Source organism: Lissotriton helveticus, chromosome 5_1 (genome assembly GCF_964261635.1).
Source record: "Lissotriton helveticus chromosome 5_1, aLisHel1.1, whole genome shotgun sequence".
NCBI lineage: Eukaryota > Metazoa > Chordata > Amphibia > Caudata > Salamandridae > Lissotriton > Lissotriton helveticus.
The window spans coordinates 2,140,722,015-2,140,741,062 of record NC_136065.1 but is presented as its reverse complement, the minus strand read 5'-3'; the positions used below and the strand labels follow the sequence as shown (position 1 = coordinate 2,140,741,062).

Here is a 19,048-nt window from a genome sequence, read left to right as displayed (position 1 = left end):
AGCCCTCTGGGTTCCCATGTCATCGGCAGCAGACCCTTACCCCATGTGAGGCTTTTCTCGGAGTCCTTGACTAGTCAGAGCTTACTGGATACTATCCCAAAGCCCCTAACACTCCTGTGCTCCACCGGATAACCAGATCACACCTTTGGGCACTCACTGTACAAGGGTTGCTTGGCTGAGCAATGTTGGCCGACTCTAGGAAGTGGGAGGGGTTAGAAACTTAGAGGAAGCCACAGTACAGAACACTCATTGTCCAGTCAGTGCTCTAACTTCAATGACCGATAGGACTTGTATTTACTGGTAAGTTAATAGAGCAGGTAGAGCTAAAAAAAACACAAAACCAGCTACAAATGTTTGGGACCGAGACAGGACATTACACATATCATATTGGTGCGCCTTATAGGAGTCTTCTCCTTTTAGGGAATACTTTGGCTGCTCCTACTATGCTTCGGCTAACCCAGTTTTTGTTTTATTCCCTGTAATTACCGGGGCAACGTGCCAGAGGCAGAAACAATGTAGCAAGGGTTGCTATCACACCTCAGCCCTGTGCTGTATTTTCTTGGTAGCTATGGGTGCAAGGTGGGGTACGTCAAAGAGGGTAAGACTCTCTGCAACTAATTCAAAGCCAGAACACCCCACAAACCCAAAATTCAACACTGGAACAGAGAGGACACCAATGTTTAAAAAAAGTTCAAACAAAGTAGGTTGAGGGTTTGGTGCAATGGGCAGGACAACAGGGGGACAGACCAGTTAAGGAACCCAAATGGTGTCAAGTCCCTACGAAGGACTGGGTGCTAGACAGTGACGGCACCCAGAACAATCTCCCCATGGCTTATCAGCCTTCAATGGCCCCTACCCTGGAATGACAGTCGCAGCCTGGACTTTGGTAGGCACAGGAACCCACCAGAACACTGGCCCTTACTGAATACATAGGTTCAAATAGTAGGGTCGGAGATTTAGAGACAGCGGATAAGTACAACTTTAAGTGCATAAATCTAAACCGGTCAGAGATTCTAGATGCTCAGCTGCAACAAATATGACACCACACGGAGATTCATTTGGCATAGAAAATTAAATGGTTATTTATATGGTTCTGCATTGCAGGCATATTCTTGTAAAGACCTAGATGCTATAATTATGACCCAATGCAGGCAAGACCCTATTTCAATATATCAGACTGACAGGGTAGAGATTCCAGCATGACCACAAGCAGAGAATCCCCCTCAAAGAGACCATTCAGGCAAAAGTGTTAGGATTATGAATCTGCTCAATAGAAAAGTATATAAAAATAAATAAACCTCTTCTCAGAACTGCAGTGTATAAACTGCAGCCTAACACGTTTAAATAACGAGGAACCTGATAGGCATACAATGGAAGAGATAAGAGTGTGCCCCACTCCTTTAAGAGTTCAGGAACTTCGACACCCCATATTACGCTGTCCTGGCAGTTCCATCAGAGTCCGCTTATTTTCATAAGTACGTGGAGAATAAACACTTAAAACCTTTTGATGCTGTACGACCAAAACAATGACAGGGAGGGTGTTAAGGACTGCAATGAAGATGCCTATGATGCAGAACCAGGACTACAAGTTAACATTTATTCTGCATCGTAGGTTCTTCGATGAAAGTAAACACTAGAATAGAGCAGCACGCTTAAAATCGCCTCCATAGCGGCTCTTGGTCCTAAAGTACAAGAAAGAGTAGAAATGAAACATATTTCTCAGAGTAGATAGAACCACAGTAGTCAGCTCTCTTATCGCAATTTGAAACAATAGTATCTTGTGAAAGTGGGGATGGACTTCCAACTGGCTGATGGTAGATGCCTGCGAATGGGATGTACTTCCGCCAGTGGCAGCTTTTCCCCTAGTAGAACGAGCCCTGGATTTCCCTGGGAGTGGTTTACCGGGTAACTGATAATACATAGAAATTCAACAAACAATCCATTGAGAGATGGATTGTTTGGAAGAAGCGGGTTGTGTGTGCATGAGACCATAGTTGAGGAACAAATGGTTTCATGTAGGTCTTTGGTCGTGTTTAGGTAGAAGCGCAACACGCTGACATCCAGCGCATGCACCGAATGTTCAGATGGAATCGTAGGATTATTAAAGACAACAGGTAGAGTAATTGTTTGATTAATATCAAATTCTTAATCTACCTTCGAAAGGATCGTCGTGGCTCCCTTGTTAGAACAGAAAGCCGTATAGGACTCCACTGCCAAAAGGGATGGAATCTTCCGGATATTACAGGCTGAAGTAACAGCAACCACAAAAAGTCGCAGTCCAAGACAAATGCTGCGATGAAGGCTTGTGATCAGGCTCAAATGGAACACCAATGCATTTTGACAGAACCAAGCTGATTTCCCAAGGAGAAGATAGAACTGTTATAAGAGAGTAAACTGTATTTACCCCTTCCAAAACATTTTTACTTCCGGAATCGTGAAAAAGCATGTAGGATGAGTGCCTTGTCTGCAGGCTGTGACGGCAGAATGATGGACTGTGATTGGGAAGAACGTCTACTTGGCTTGAGCCATACATAGCAAACAGGACAATAGGGCTTTTTCTTTTGACATGACATGGGAGTATGGCCTCTCTATTGGCACCACAAACCCAACCTTTTCCACTTGAAGGAATAAGAAGCCCTCGTGGATGGTCCCAATGCGCCTCTTTTAAAATGGCCCGACATGACAGAGGCAAATTCAAATGTTCCTATTGTCTGATCTCAGGAGTCATGCTGTCAAATTCAAGGATGTTGATTTTGGGTGGAACCAATGACCTTGAAATCTGGTCAGGGGGTTTGGTTTGCATGTCAGTCTCCGGTGTGGTTTTACTGACATTTGCAGAAAATCTGAGAACCACTTGGGGGCGATCAGGATCATTGTTTCCAGGAATTGTAAAGTTTTAGGGTGACTGCAGAGATCAGCAAAATCAGAGGGAAGGAAAACAGTGATGTCCTCGACCAGTTCATCAAAAGAGCACTGCCCAGAAAACATGGCTCCCACCTCCTGCATGTGAAGTCCTTGCATTTTTGTTTAGCGACATTGTGAAGAGACCCATTGTTGAATGACCCCATTCTGCAAAGATGCCTTGAAGAATGTTGTTGTTTAAAACTCACTTGTAGTTTTCTTTGCAGAACCTACTGAGGAAATCCCCTTGCTCGTTTTACTCTTCTGGCGGGAAGACTGCTTTAACGTTACACATCTGGTTAGTGTCCACAACCAGGTTTGCTGTGCTAGAATGGACAAGGATCTCAACCTCATTCTCCCTTCTTTGAGTAATGCATGGTCATCGTGCTGTCTGTCGATATAAGAAGTGTTGTTAGTTATCAGAAATGGTAAGAAGGCTCAACGAGCTGACAGATTGCTCGGAGTTCCAAGCAGCGGATGTGACTGGTTCTCGCCCTTCAAAACAGACTTTAAATAGAAATGATACCTAGATTGGCTCCCTAGCCCGACAATGATGCATCTGTGACTGCAAAAGAGATTTCTAGTGGGAAGGTACACCTTGCAGGAGACTCTTACTTTTGCATCACCCTGAGGAAGTGTGTTGCTGTTGTTGAAAGATGGAGGTTGTTGTCCTTCCATTGAGACAAAGATCTCCCAGACACTTCTGAAGTTGCCTCACGCAGTCTTACATTCGAGACAATGAAAATGCAGGCGGGCAATGGAACCCAGAAAACAGATTTTATGAGCTCTTGGACTAGGGGGTCTGAAAAGGAGCGGATACTTCTCCTAGATTCATAATAGTCTCTCCTCCGAAGGAAACACTCTTCCTTGTCTTGTGTCTATTGCTGCTCCAAGACAGGAGAGCAACTGTAGGGGTTGTCACTGGCTTTTGAAGGTTTACCTACAGGCCTAAGCCGACCAATAGCAATATTGCTGTCTGCATGTCTCGTGTCACTTTCAGTTCATTGTGCTCTTAGTAGCCAATCGTCCGGTTATGGATATATCAGTGTTCTTGGTAAACCGATGGGCTGGCACTTCTGGCCAGCACTCGGAAGAAGATGGAGAGGCAGACTTCGGACTAAAAGCTAGAACTGCACATTGGAAGTGGGACTGACCTACTACAAATCCCAGAGACTTGGAGTCTCTTCGCTGCAGGAAGGTGAAAGACAGATCCTTCAGGTCCACGACGCGCGGCCAATCTTCCTCTGGAATAATTTGATGGAGCGGCACATATCGGGTATTGCTCTAAATTTCTTCTTCTGTTTTTTTTTCTGAACAGGAAACTATCTTGAACAGATGCTTTTCCCCCATGGGTGAGAGGAACTGGCTCTACTGCTCACTAGCGCAGTAGTTTCCTTCGGGCAATGGGCGCATGGACAACCGTCTAGATACAGATCAATGAATATCAACTTCCTGAGCTGAGCAGCCACAAGCACCATGCATTTGGAAAAGGTCTGGGGTGCAGATCTGAGGCGGAAAGGAAGGACTTTGTATTGATAGTGGTCTCTTCCCACCATGAACCTCAGGAATGTCCTGTTTCTGGGCTATCGGAATTGAGAGTAGACGTCTTGTAGATCTACTGAGCATAGCCGGTCCCCATGGTGTAGATGAGGGCAGATCTGACGGCGAGCCAGTATTCTAACCTTTGCTTTGCGAATCTCCTCGTTTGCTTTTTCCAGGTCTAGAATGCGTCTAAAATCATTTGTTGGTCCTTTCTTCTTCCCCAGAAAGCAATGTAAATACGTTCCCAATCGTTTAAGCAGAGCTGGGGCCTTTGGCAACGCATTGTTTTGAAAGAAGATGGATATTTGCTGTAGTTCTTTCCGACAGAACAGGGATGTTTCTTCGATGGTATTGCTGCTAGTGGAGACTTGAATCTGAGACAGTATCCATTTTTCACAATACTCAGGACCCATTTTTTGCTGGTTATTTCTTTCCAGTTTTCAAGATAAGAAGTTATGCTCCCCCTACTGGAGTGGCTAACGGAGGATAAGCAAGTAGGTACTCATTGCTGGCCACCAGTGTTTAGTTTAAAGGCCTGGGTAGGTTGTCGTTAACCTCCTTGGCTTTTTGACTGATGCCTCTGCTGCAGCTGTGGGTGCTGCCCTTGAGGCCAATGAGGCGCCTGAACCCTTTCAGGAAAATACCGATTGTAGTAGGGCCCATTGAATTGTCTCCTGTATTCCTTCTTTTTCTCCAGTCCTATGGTCCAAAGAGTGTTGAGTTATGCCTTCTTGTGAGACATTTCATTATCAGCATGAGAGTGTTCCTGCAAAAAGGGAAGTTTAACATCCAGTGTTGAGCTTCTGGCTTCAGCCCTGTTCGTCTGAGCCAGGATGAGTGACGTAGAGCTAGAAAGTGACCGTATCCGTGTGCTGCTAGGATGGAGGTATCGACTGCAGCGCTGATGATCTATTTGGATTCCATCATGCCCCATTGACGATATATTGAAAATATTGATGTCTCTGGGTACGTCTTCTATAAACTGCTTAATAGAGTCCCAGAGTGACCGGTCATATCTTCCAAGAACAGCAGACACACTTGAGCCTTGATAGGAATAGCAGAAGTTCCACACACTTTTCTGTCCAGGCAGAGCTCTGCTCCAGGATCCTGGCAGCAGGAGCCAGGAACTGGCTGCACTGCGCCTGCAGGGAATGATGCAACGCTGGAGGTCAGGGTGACTTTAAAGGCACAGAGTTCTATTCTCATTGCTTCAATGCTGCAGCCTAAGCAGTTATAATGCCCTGTCCTTTCCCATCATTCATTTCAAAAGAAAGTAAAAAGAGTTTGTGAGGATGCTTTTAAAAGTCACTTTTGCTTATTTTCAGGGGTTGTTGAAGGCTGTATTTTTTTTTATTCCCTATTTTAAATTAAATTAATGGAAAAGGCAAAATAGCCAGTCTTAAGGCTGCCAAAATGTAAATGTAATTCCTGGCCTTTCTGAAGTAAGGCAAAAACACCACAACAAATGTGACTTTGAAGAAAGTGCTCCGGGGTCTCTGCACATGGGCGGCACTATTGAGTGCCTAGTATGATCAAAGGAGATCCCTTGAGAGAGAATCGGGGTCCCATTGATGAGTATCTCGCCAAATATCGATTAGCCCAACTGACTTCAGCCGCTTTCTTGCTTAAAGTGCCTCTGCGTTCCCTGCCTTCGCATCAGTTGTGTGTCGTGCCCCTGTCCCCAACCATCACAATAAGATTACAGGAAATTACCTCGACCCCAATCATGTTGCTGAAAAGTTTCAAGAACACGTCTCTTAGTAATGACTCTTAGCCCTCATTGGATAGCTATTGTAAGAGGTCATCTGCCCTTATAAGGTAAAAACATGCGTATATGCCTATAATATTAATCTTATGTGTAAAAGTGATAAAAGATATGATAAAAATAATGTTGATAAAAGAAAGAAAATAAACAAAAAATGTTAAGATTCACAAATATGTGAATGTTTCTGCACTCCGTTGTGGTTTAATTTTATGCTCAGCCCATGTTGAATCAGAAAAAAGAAATATAAGTGCTGAGGGAGTTTTCTTAGACTGGTCATCTGCCCTTGCCCCATCCCAGGCTCATGGATGTCACTCATCTGTGCCTATACACATTGTTTAAGTTTGGTTAGTTTTGAAAATCTGTCCATTTATTTCTTGGTGATGGCAGCGTGTGTGGCCGCCTGGAGTTACTGATCAAGGGAGATGCTTGGAGAGTCCAGCGGCAGCTCTGGGGTCTCTTCATAGCTGCTGAAGCTTCCACTTCTCTTGCACGGAGAGATGACTGCTCTCATTTGGTACCAGCATGCTGAGATGTTTGCTGCCTGGAGGTGCTCTGAGACCAGGCAGGGCATTGATGTCAGAGGTGTGAAGTGCTATCTGGATGTCGCTTTATCCAGAGGGGGCGGCCGATGCTGTGTCATGCAAGCTGGCAGGGCATTCACTGTCATCCGAGGCTCATCTGTTCTGCAGTACTCGAGATACCCTTCTTAGCTGCACCTCCAGTCTGACCTCACCCTTGGTGATCATCTTCTACGATGCATCAAGCTCACCCCCAGTGATATCCGCCACAACGTGATCTGCTTCTACTCCACCACAGACCTATCTTTTAGCAGAACGATTTCATTCTTGAGAAGTTGAGACCCAAGGTTTGTTTTTTCCTTTTACTCAGCATTGCGCTCTTTGCGCAGGTCTCACGTTTCTTATCTTCTTCCACCTAGTCACCCTCCGTGGATTCATTGGCTCCTAATAATGACTGCCCTTCCCACTGCTTTCAGGCTAGTGAGTGTAGGAAAGTGCCTCTTTTGGACATGGTCAACCCCATGTTTTGCCTGGAAAATGATGCGATTTTGACTGAAGTGCACAGGGCCCTGCTGACCAGGTACCCTGTGCCAGAGCTCCTTCCCTAAACTGTACCTTTCGTTTCCCAATTGGCACAACATCAGTGCCCTCTGTAAGTCCCTAGTAAATGGTACCCCTGGTACCTAGGGCATTGGCACTGAAAAGGTAGCAGCACGAATTGTGCCACCCTAGTGTCCCCTCACCAAGGCCATGCATGCTGCCGTTGCAGACTGCGTGCCTTGGTGCAGACAAAACTGAAAAGTCGACATAGCTCACATCCCTGTGTGCCATGCCCACAAATACTGCATGGGATATAGGTAAGACACCCCTCTAGCAGGCCTTAGCCCTAAGGCAGGGTGAACTATATCCTCTGTGAGGACTTATCTGCATGAGCGGATATGTCCTTGCAATATCAATGTCAATTCTTGGATACTGTAAGTGAGCAGGGAAGCCATAGAGTGTACATGGGCTGGACACTTGTCATTACGAGTTTCACCGCTCCATGATGACTGCACTGTATTATGGGATGTTTGTTATCAAACATCAAAGCATAATAAACCTGTGCTGATTCCAGTGTCAGATGTATGAATAACTACACCCGGAGGACCCTTTAGAGGTGTCCTCCGAAACCTACCGACTTCTAGTGTGTTCCTAATTGGTCTCCACCAGCCTGCCACTACTAGCCAAGTATCTGGACCCATGTGGTGAGCGACTCTGCTCTCCGGGGCCAGAAACAATGCCTGCCCCGGGCGGAGGTGCTTCACACTTCCTCCAGGCAGGAAGCTTCAAAGGTGATGTCGCCTTTGAACTCCAGCCCCCACCTCTTCTGCTAGCAGCAGATGGCAGCCCCCCTGTCCTGATCTGACTTTTGGGGCAAGACAGGTGGGGAAATGAGTTAGATGATGAGGAGGGTCCCCAGTCAATGTGCACCACCCCTAAGGCAGGGCAGGCGATGAGCACTCCCAGCACACTTCCCACCCTCTTGAAGATGGGGAAAATAACCTGTCAGGGTCATGCCCATCCCCCACGTGGGGTGAGCATTGAGAGGAGGTAGTCACCCTTAAGGTAGGCACCCCATTGACTACTACCTGGCACTCCTTTTAATCCCCTTAACTGTAGTTTTTAGGTGGCACCCAGGGGCCTTGAATTTCAGATTTGATGGACACATGAAAGACCAAGGACAAAGAAGAGCAGCTGGCCCAGAGACCAGAGAGCCTGGACTGGATTTTGGTGTGAAACCCTGCCTTCAGCCCACAGAGTCGACAATCGGTGGAAACTGTCTTGTCGCTGCCGCTGACAGACCTCTACAAACCCCAGGGGCCCTCCAGCTCTTCCCCAAAATGTCCAAGAACTCCTATGGAATAGCAGAGCTACTCCCCTGCACCGCCGGCTTCCGAAACTGCAAAGTCCGAACTCTCGACTTGCAGCTCCCTGGCCCGGATGCCACAACTGCCTAGGAGAAGATACAGCAGCTCTGAAGGATCAACTCTGCTTCCTCACCAAGTTTGGAGGCATCAGGCTCTTCCACAGCCGAGCAGCACCAACCTCGGGGTATCGAACACCCTGCAACCTAAAACTGACTTCAAGAGTCCAAGCCGGACTCGAACTGCCTGAAGACCAAGCACCCGTCAAGGGATGTCAGTATCGCTGATACCCATTCGCTGAGTGGCCCAGCCGTCCTGCACCAGCCCCTGTGAAGTTTTTGCCCCTGACCGCGAGGTGTACTTGGCGCACCAGAGCTTGGATCCCCTGTTTGCTCTGCAGGTACCACCACTGGCTGGGGAGTATCCAAAACCTCTGTGCTCCCGTGGTCCCCAGGCCCGTGCTACCTCAACACTCCTTTGAGTGCCCTCGGACTTGCCTAGAAGTCCCCCTATGCAGCCTGTTTTTAGGTACCTCACCTTATTCGTAGCTTGTAAACTACTCACTCTCCCAGCCGAATCGGGGACGCTCCCGAGAAACTGCTGGAAGAACTTTGGAACCTGGCCCCCTAACATTCAAATTCTAGTAGTCCTACTGCATTTTGATTTATTGCATTCTATGTTTTTCTCTATAGGATAACATTGTGCGTAACTGTGCACAACTGTATATTGCTTGTACTTACCTTGCTTATTGCTGAAACGTAGTACATCCTGTAACGGAAGTTCTTGGTTCAAAATATATACATAAAAAGACCTGTTATTTTTCTACAAATCGCTCTCGACTTCAATCTTATGTGTGTGTTCCATTTACTGCCTCTGTGAGTACAACAAATGCTGAGCACTACCCTCTGATAAGCCTAACTGCTCGCCCACTCTACCACAAATAGAACATTATAATCTACTTTTGCCGCTCTACACCAATAAGGGTCGCTCGGACGGCTCTGCTCAGCGTACCCCATTGTGGTGCCAGCGTACAGTGCACGGCATAGAGAGGTGGGTTTCCTACAGAGAGAAAGACAAGTCTCTCCTGATCAGTGTCACTGACTAAACATGGAGCTCTGTGCTCTTATTTGTTGATTTGGGTGTTATTCTGTGTGTAGAAAGGGCTTGGCTTTCAGGCACTTGGCATCTATACTTTGCCCGAATCTATACGATTATATCGTACTGGTAGTATAAGGTTGGTGCCCTCTGTGGCTCGATAGGTGACGTGAGCTTTCCCACTGTGCAGCGCAGTATCTCTCCTCAGCTAGCCACCCTCTTTCTTCTTTGCTGAGGTCTTTCTCCAGTCACAAGCTTCACATCATTATGTACGGTCGGTGTTTCTCTAACTGGATGTACTTGTGGCCTCCATACTTCTCTCTCCCGAGGACCCTCGTATGCAGGATCACACTGCAACGTTCATTCTTTCTGACTGTGCGCCAGCTGTCACCCAGGATGGCACCACCTCTGAAACTCCACGAGCGGTCAGTGTGCTGCCATTCTCTGCTGCACTTTCTGGCCAGTTTTCCTTGATCTGGGCTCACTGCTACAGCAGATGATCCTCCCACACCACCGGTAGTGCAGGCAGAGGCCGAAGGATAGCTGTTGCAGTAAGTTGAGGACAGCCAGCTTTCAAGATGGAGTCTCTCCTTCCTTCAACCCAAGAGGCCCCAGTGTCTTTCTCCACCGCCACAGTTTTGTGTGGGCTCTTCTCGTTATCTGGTGGATCTTCACTCCCACGGTCACCTCTCAGTATGTTCCAGAGTTGGTACTGGGTGCTTTAATCTCCCTGTAATGATCAGGCTGCAGCAGAGCAGCCAAGAGAAGTTGCTGCTCCATACCAGCCAACACACAACCACGCCATGTAAGTTTTCCTGAAGCATGGCCATGTACACCAAGGGCGATGCTTGATTTTGAAAGTGAGAGAGACCACCTTCCCACAGGAGGTCAAGCATCGGAATGGCCCCACGTGTCTACCTAGATTACTCCTTTAAGTCAAGTAAAAAGTAAGACTTCTCAACCAGACACTGGGAGGCTGAACTTCTGGGATGCCCCATCTACCAATGCATGAAAATGGCCGATGTGCAAGCGGAGAGCCTCTCAGCATGGACTCTGTGCTAGCATCATCTGGTGCGAAGTTTAATTTCAACTCGAGGGCACTAGAAGATGATACCTGATCCTGTCAATCGCCATCTTAATCCGTATGATCATCATTATCACCACTGTCGTCACCAGTTCCTGCCACATTCCTAATCATGATCAATAAGATGCTTCGGAGAAGCAGCGACTACTGACGTGCCTCAGAAACTGAGATAGTTGGCTGCGTTTAAGGTGAAGGAGTAACTGGTGAGGGTGAAGACCACAGCCCTGGCTGTAGGGGTGGTGGCGGTATGACCATAGTGACAGGCTGAGGCGCAGGGTGTTGAGGAGAAAATGCGGGCTAATTGTCACACTTCCTGCAACTGACTTCACACGTCCAGAAGAATAGGATCCATATGCAGGCTAGGCTCAGAGTCAAACCGGGAGAAGTGTGGCTCAGTGGTTAGAGGCGGCAGACCCGGAAGCTGAGATCGGCTGTGGACCAGGGTTCGATTCCCCGCCTCGGCGGGTCTCGGGGTCTAAAATTCCACGGACTCGATAATTCTCGCTCCGGTGCCTACTCGACTCACGGGGTCACACTCTGCGACTCTGGGCAATAGCTTGCTTAATCTCCACTGCGGCCCCTCGCGGCGGGATGCCTGGCTTTCACCTTGTGGATACCCTGCCGGGGTATCTCACATGGGAATACCAGGACGGGTTCCCTAAGCAAGCGCTTAGATACCGTGTCGGTGATTTGCGCTATATAAATACATGTACATTTACATTTACATTTACAAACCGCTCGGCCTCACTAGAACACAGACAAAGTCGAGAATGAGGGCAGCGATGTCCTCTTTGAGGTCCACAATGCTGTTGTATATGTACTTGGCATCAGTCGCTCTCTCCGCATCCTCTTGCTCTCCCTGACTTTTAATCTTATTTGAAAGAAGGTTCCGGCAAAAGTAATTTTGAGGAGACAAGCTTACAGGAGAAATAATTGACTGTAGAGGCAAAACTGAAAATACCTAGTGTACAAGTAGGAATGAATATGCTACTTACCAGTATGCATCTGTTCTTGGCATGTAGGGCTGCTAACATTCATATCTATTGCATAGATCGCCGCCTAGTGTTGGGTCCGGATGATCGCACATTGTTGTCCTGGAAGAGTCTTCGAAGTATCCTGAGATAGGTGGCTCCTCCCCTGGACTACAGTGCGCATGGGCATCGACTCCATCCCCAGATTGTTTTTAGCCATTGTGGCAAAGATGGAGTGCGATAGTAGAAATGATGTCCATGCTAGTGATGAAATGCAAGAAGGAATCTGCAGCTGCTACAGGCGCCGGGGAGGAGGGTGGGCGATATGAATGTTAGCAGCCCTACATGCCAAGAACAGATGCAGATGCATACTGGTAAGTAGCATATTCAGTTCGAGGCATGTGGGCTGCTGAATTCATATCTATTGCATAGAATACATAGCAGTCCCCTCATTAGCGGCGGCCGCCCGTGCCAGCTGCAGAAGTCTGAAAAAGAGTCTTGAGAACAGCCTGTCCTACAGCTGCCTGCTGTTTGGAGTGCACATCTACACAGTAATGTTTGGTAAATGTATGTGGTGTAGCCCACGTGGCTGCTCTACAAATGTCTTCCAAAGGAATGTTACCTAGGAATGCCATGGAGGCCCCCAACTTGCGTGTGGAGTGCGCCCTGGGGGGGACCGTTAAAGTGCGTTTAGCCTTTTGATAACAAATCTGAATACATTTAACGATCCACCTGGCTATTCCAGCTTTGGAAATAGGGTTGCCTTTGTGCGGTGCTGAGAAGGCAACGAAAAGTTGCTGTGTCTTTCTAAAGTGTTGTGTTCTGTCAATGTAGTACATTAATGCCCTTTTAACGTCCAGCGTGTGGAGCATTCTTTCCGCCACTGTTTCTGGGTTTGGAAAGGATGCGGGCAGTTCAATCGTCTGATTGACATGAAACTGTGACACCACCTTTGGAAGGAACTTGGGGTTAGTGCGGAGCACTACCCTGTTTGAATGGACTTGAATAAATGGCTCTTGTATTGTGAGCGCTTGCAGCTCACTAACACGTCTTAGAGACGTGATAGCAATGAGGAAAGCCACTTTCCATGTCAAGAACTGAACCTCACACGAATGTAGAGGCTCAAAAGGTGGGCCCATCAACCTAGTGAGGACCACGTTGAGATTCCATACTGGAGCGGGTGGGGTCCTCGGAGGAATGACCCGCTTCAGCCCTTCTAGAAAAGCTTTAATGGCAGGCACCCTGAAAACGGAGAGATGCTGCCTGTTTTGAAGATAAGCCGCTATGGCGGATAAGTGTATCCTAATGGAAGCGTACGCTAGATTGCATTTGTAAAGATGCAACAAATAGCAGATGATGTTAGGAATGGATGCATCTAGCGGGTTTATGTTATGTGCTGTACAATAAATGACAAACCGCTTCCATTTTGCTGCATAGCAAGCTCTTGTAGTGGGCTTCCGTGCCTCCCTGATGATGTCCATGCATTCCGGAGGCAGGTTAAGGTAGCCAAACTCTAAGACCTCAGGAGCCAGATCGCCAGATTGAGCTGGTGCGGATCTGGATGCTGAATGTCGCCATGGTTCTGCGTCAAAAGTCTGGGTGTGAGGTGCAGCCTTTGATGCGGTACCACGGAGAGTTCTAGAAACGTGGTGTACCATGGTTGGCGTGCCCACGTTGGAGGAACCAGGATGAGTGTCATCGAGTGCTGCTTTAGCTTTCTTGCCACCATCGGTATTAGAGGTGCTGGGGGAAAAGCGTACGCAAATCTGCCTGACCAGTTCATCCATATCGCATTGCCCTGCGATTGTGGGTGAGGGAACCTGGCGGCAAAGCTTTGGCATTTTGCGTTTTCCCTTGTGGCAAACAGGTCTATCTCTGGATGACCCCACTGCTGGAAGTACGGGCGGAGTACTGATGGATGTATCTCCCACTCGTGCATTTGATGGCTGTACCTGCTGAGCAGATCCGCCATCTGATTGTCCTTGCCCGGGAGGTGTTCCGCCATGAGGAAAATGTTCCTCTGAATGGCCCACTTCCACATGCTCTGAGCCAGATGAGACAGCTGTGGAGAGTGCGTACCCCCCTGCTTTTGGATATAGTACATGGCAGTCATGTTGTCCGTCCGGATCAACACGACTTTGTTGCACAGATGTACCTTGAAGGACTTGAGTGCCATGAAGATTGCCATCAACTCTAGATAGTTGATGTGCATCTTCTTTTGTTGTGTCGTCCATAGTCCCTGCACCGTCTAGTGGAGCACATGAGCTCCCCATCCCTGGAGAGAAGCGTCCGTCGTCATGATGATCTGCGGCACAGGCTCTTGGAACGGTCGGCCCTTGCAAAGGTTGTGTGGATTCCACCAATGTAGAGAGCTGTATGCCCGACCGGTCACCAACACTAGGTCTTTCAATTGTCCTTGAGCCTGTGTCCACTGATGCGCCAAGCATTCTTGGAGCGGACGCATATGCAACCTTGCGTGCGGGACTATGAAGATGCAGGAGGCCATCATGCCTATCAACTGCATAAACACTCTCGCTGGGAGTGATTGTTGCGGTCTGAACCTTCGGATGAGCGACTGGATGTTGTCGATCCTCACCTGGTTCGGCTGAGCTGTAGCAGTCAAAGTATTTATTGTCGCGCCTAGATACTGCCGCACATGGGCTGGCTGAAGGTGCGACTTTGGATAGTTCAGTGAGAACCCCAGACTGTGAAGGAGGTGAATTGTGTGGGACATGTCTGCGGCGCACTGCTGTTCCGACTTTGCTTGAACGAGCCAGTCGTCTAGGTAAGGGTAGACATGTATGTTCTGTCTCCTGAGGTGCGCCGCTACAGTCGCCAGACACTTTGTGAACACCCTGGGGGCAGTGGTCACTCCGAAGGGTAGGACCTTGAACTGGTAATGCTTGTTTTGTATGGTGAACCTGAGGTACTTTCTGTGGGATGGGTGGAGTGGTATGTGAAAGTAAGCATCCTTGAGGTCCAAGGTTGCGAGGAAGTCTCCCTGGTTTAACAATGGAAGAACCTGCTGCAGTGTTAACATGTGGAAGTGTTCTGAGAGTATGTACAGGTTGAGGGGGCGTAGGTCCAGAATGGGTCTGAGCGAGCCGTCCTTCTTTGGGATCAAGAAGTACAGGGAATAAACCCCTGTGCCTTCTTCCTCCACCGGCACGAGCTCTATTGCGCCTTTTTGCAGCATTACAAGAACCTCTTGCTGCAATAAGTGCAAGTGCTCTGCTGACATAGGTCGTTGTCTTGGGGGTATGTTGGGCGGAGTGGACGTCAACTCCAAACAATAACCGAACTGGATACGTTTCCTCACCCACCTGTCTGTGGTGATGGACGTCCAGACTGGCAGGAACTGCTGGAGTCTCCCCCCGACAGGTGTTGGATGGTCGGGGGGTAGGGACAGAGAGTCACTGTTTGTTGGCAGCAGAGGAACGGGAACTATTGTTGCCTCTGCCTCTGCCTTTTGCGCTGTTGCCTCTGTAACCACCTCTATTCTGTTTCGGGTACGAGGCTTGTGCGCCTCCTCTGCCGAAATGTGACTGCTGTGCCAAGTGTCCTCTGGTAGTACCCCGCGCACCTGAGCGACGAAAAGTGTTTCCTCTGAATTGCTGAGACTGAAGCACCCCCATGGACTTAGCCGTCTCAGTATCTTTTTTGATCTTCTCGAGGGTGGTGTCAACCTCCGGCCCAAACAGTCTGTCTGGATTGACGGGCTGGTTGAGGATAGTCGTCTGTATTTCTGGCTTGAACCCTGAGATGCGGAGCCATGCTTGACGCCTTAACATAACACTTGTGTTGACTGCTCTCGCTGCTGTATCTGCCACGTCTAGCGCACATTTAATTGCAGCGTTAGAAATGAGCTTGCCCTCTTGTATCAGCAACTCAGCTCCTTCTTTAAACTGGTCTGGAAGGTGTTGTAAGAGTTGCTCTAAGGTGTCATAGTGCGCCCTATCATACCTGGCCAATAGGGCTTGTGTGTTAGATATGCGCCATATGTTGGCTGCCTGCGCAGCCACCCTTTTGCCCCCTGCTTCCAGCACTTTTGTCTCTTTGTCCGGGGGAGGAGCTTCACCCGTTGTCTGCGAATTCACCCTTTTGCGGGCATTTGAGACCACCAAAGAGTCTAGAGGCAACTGGCCACGTATATAAGTAGGGTCCCCAGGTGCCGGCCTGTACTTTTTTTCAATGCGTGGGTTCACCACCCTCGCTCTGGTGGGTTCCTTAAAAATGTCCGTGGCATGCTTGAGAACCCCCTTAAGCATTGGAAGTGTTTTCACAGTCTTTTCTGATGCAGAGAAAGTATCAAACAAAAAGTCAACCTCCACAGGGTTGGCATGCATCTCCACCTTATGGTTTGCAGCCGCCCTTTCAATTAAAGCATTAAACGCCGCAGAGTCTTCAGTTGGAGAAGTTTTCACCCCATACATCTGTGGGTCACCGACCCCCTGCTGGTCCCCCAGATCACCAGAGTTTACCCATGAGTACTGCTGCGCATCAGGGTCAGTATTGTCTGGGAAGTTATACCCCTGATCTTGTTCATCCTCATCTCCATGTGAGCAAGTGAGTGAAGGGGTAGGACTCCGCCTAGGCCGTTGTGGAATGGGTTCAACAAGTTCTGGCGTGTCTGGTGCAGGCTTTTTCTTCTTTAGAGGTATTACATATGATTCCACAGGCTGGGATGTAATTTTCCTCTTGTAGAGCGTTAATCTACCCGTGTCGGCATCGATAAAATGCTCCCCTTGTTCGTCAGATAAAGGTGGTCAACCAAATCCTCCGCTAAGCTGAGTCTGCCTCAATGGCTCCGAGTCCTCGGGCACCGTACGAGGTGCAAAAGCCTTCGGCGCCACCTTTGGTGGTAGCGTATAGAGGATCGGCATGGAAGGCTTCTTCAGTGGAACACTGGTCCTCGGTACCGAAGGGGTGGTCGGCTCCGACGCCTTGTCTCTCAACCGTTTCAGGGAGTCCGAGACTTGCTTGGTAAAAGAAGCGGACGGCTTCGTCGATCCGACCGACGACCCCTGTCCACCCGCAGGGGAAGAGCCGAGCGTCGATGATTTGTCCTTGGGTGGCGGAGGCGCGGACGCACCTTCGACAGCTGCGCTCTGCTTCACCGTCCCGGCCCTAGTCTTCGACGTCGCAGACTTTGGAGCATCAGATTTATCCGACTGCGTCGAGGCTCCAGACTTTGGCTCGGTGCCCCTCGATGACTTCGCTTCGACTGTCCGTTTGCCTGTCGGTGCGGCAGTCTTGGTTGAAGGTGTCTCGACAGTCTCTCGACTTCGACTCGACCACCTTAGTCGACACTGGCTCGACGACCTTCTTCGAGCCGGCCTCCTTGGCCCCTTTTGGTGCCTTAGCCTGTTCGACAGCCTTCTGCGGCTTCGAGGGCTCCGAAGACGACGGTTTCGATGTAGACCCCGACGTCTTCGATGTCGATGGTTTGTCGGCCATCTTTGTTGTTTTCGATTCCGATGGTTTCGGTTTCGATTTGTATAGTTGAGGCTCTGCTGGAATGTCTGTAGCCGGGCCAGGAGGCGGGGCCGAGGACTGAGGAGTAGGGTCGTGGGTAAGGGCGTGTGGCGATCCCGTGACCTGAGCCTTAGTAATTTTACGTACGGGGCATAGCTCTTCCTCCGAGCTATCTTCCACGGCCCCATAAACTTCCTCGTCGTCCCCTACCTCATCGACGTATTCGTCTAGGTCCAGGTCCTCAACGAGTTCTCTGTATTCGGCCTCGACCTCCGCCGATGTAGGTGAGATCTGCAGTTGAAGCTCTTGCTCGTCTGCTTCGGGGTCGCCAAAGATGTCTGCCGGCGCCGGTGCCGATCGCTGGGCCTCGAGGCGCGCCACGCGCCTAATCTTGAGCGTCTTCTTCGACCTGAATCTCGAGCAGGCCATACAGTTGGCCTCGTTGTGGTCCGGCGACAGGCACTTGTTGCATACAGGATGCACGTCGATGTGTGGGTACTTCGATCCACACACGGGGCAGTACTTGAACGGGCTCCGTTCCATCGTAGCGTCGTCCGGGTCTTGCTGCGTCGACAGGGCCTCGATGACCGAAGAGTCACCCGACTCCTCAGATATCCGACTCGAAGAGTTGGAGTACACACGAGACCGAACGCGAACAATACCGACGAAGTAAAGAAGGCCTTTTGGCCTTAAAGAAATTGTTTTATCGATTCCGAACAGGAGACGTCGAAATCACATCCGAACCCAATTGCGGAAAAAAACAATCTGGGGATGGAGTCGATGCCCATGCGCACTGTAGTCCAGGGGAGGAGCCACCTATCTCGTGATACTTCGAATACTCTTCCAGGACAACAATGTGCAATCATCCGGACCCAACACTAGGCGGCGATCTATGCAATAGATATGAATTTAGCAGCCCACATGCCTCGAACATATCATTGTCAATGACGTAAGTAACTGGCAAATGATGAGGGCAAAGCGGACTATTGTGCGGACAATAGAGGAATACAAGTGGTGCTAATGTAACTGACTGCCTCACAATCAAAGATACAAGAAAGAATGGAGTGACAGGGGAAGACATGGCTGCTGACGACAGGCACTGCAACTGCTGGTCACTCTTGGGCAGGCTAGGGCACAGCTGACGACAGGCACTGCAAAAGCAGGTCACTCTTGGGCAGGCTGGGGCACAGCTGACGACAGGCACTGCAAAAGCAGGTCACTCTTGGGCAGGCTGGGGCACAGCTGACGAGAGGGCAGCAGAGAGCTATTATAGTACATTCCGATGTGCCCACGGTTGTACAGTGGATACTGCTGAAACTCATGAGGTGTCAACTCATGTCAGAGCTGTCAAACTGGAAGTTACAACAAGCTACAAAACTGAAAGCATTTTTTTTTTTAAAACAAGACTTTCAGTCTTGAAAGGGTCTGCATGTTTGCTTCCTATGTTCGCCGCCAGGAGGGGCTGCAGCAGCCGTAGAGGACTTATCTTTCTGCTTTGAAATGACTCAACAGCTGACCCTGATGGGAACGTTTCGCAGACCTCTGCATGAAAAAAGTCTGAGCCGCAGAGTTCTACTTTAAAAATTCAAAAGATTCAGTCGGTTTTAATTCTTGAGTGTGGGCTTGAAGGATATTTTTCCTGTTACTCAAGGAGAGAGAGAAATTACTTAAAGTCTTCTCAGTCCAAGTAACACAAATGTTGCCTGCGTTAGGATCATGGCTATGATGCCGACATGAAAAGCACAATGTGCGCCTGTCCTCCACTGTAGGGAAATTCACCTTTTCTACGTGGT

At 48.9% G+C, this 19,048-nt stretch overlaps 1 protein-coding gene across 1 annotated transcript in view; it reads right to left on the bottom strand.

Annotated features, from left to right (window-relative positions):
- CRAT (carnitine O-acetyltransferase) overlaps positions 1 to 19,048 on the bottom strand; it is a 223,219-nt gene that overhangs the window by 19,187 nt on the left and 184,984 nt on the right. The gene's annotated exons all lie outside the window — the stretch shown is intronic.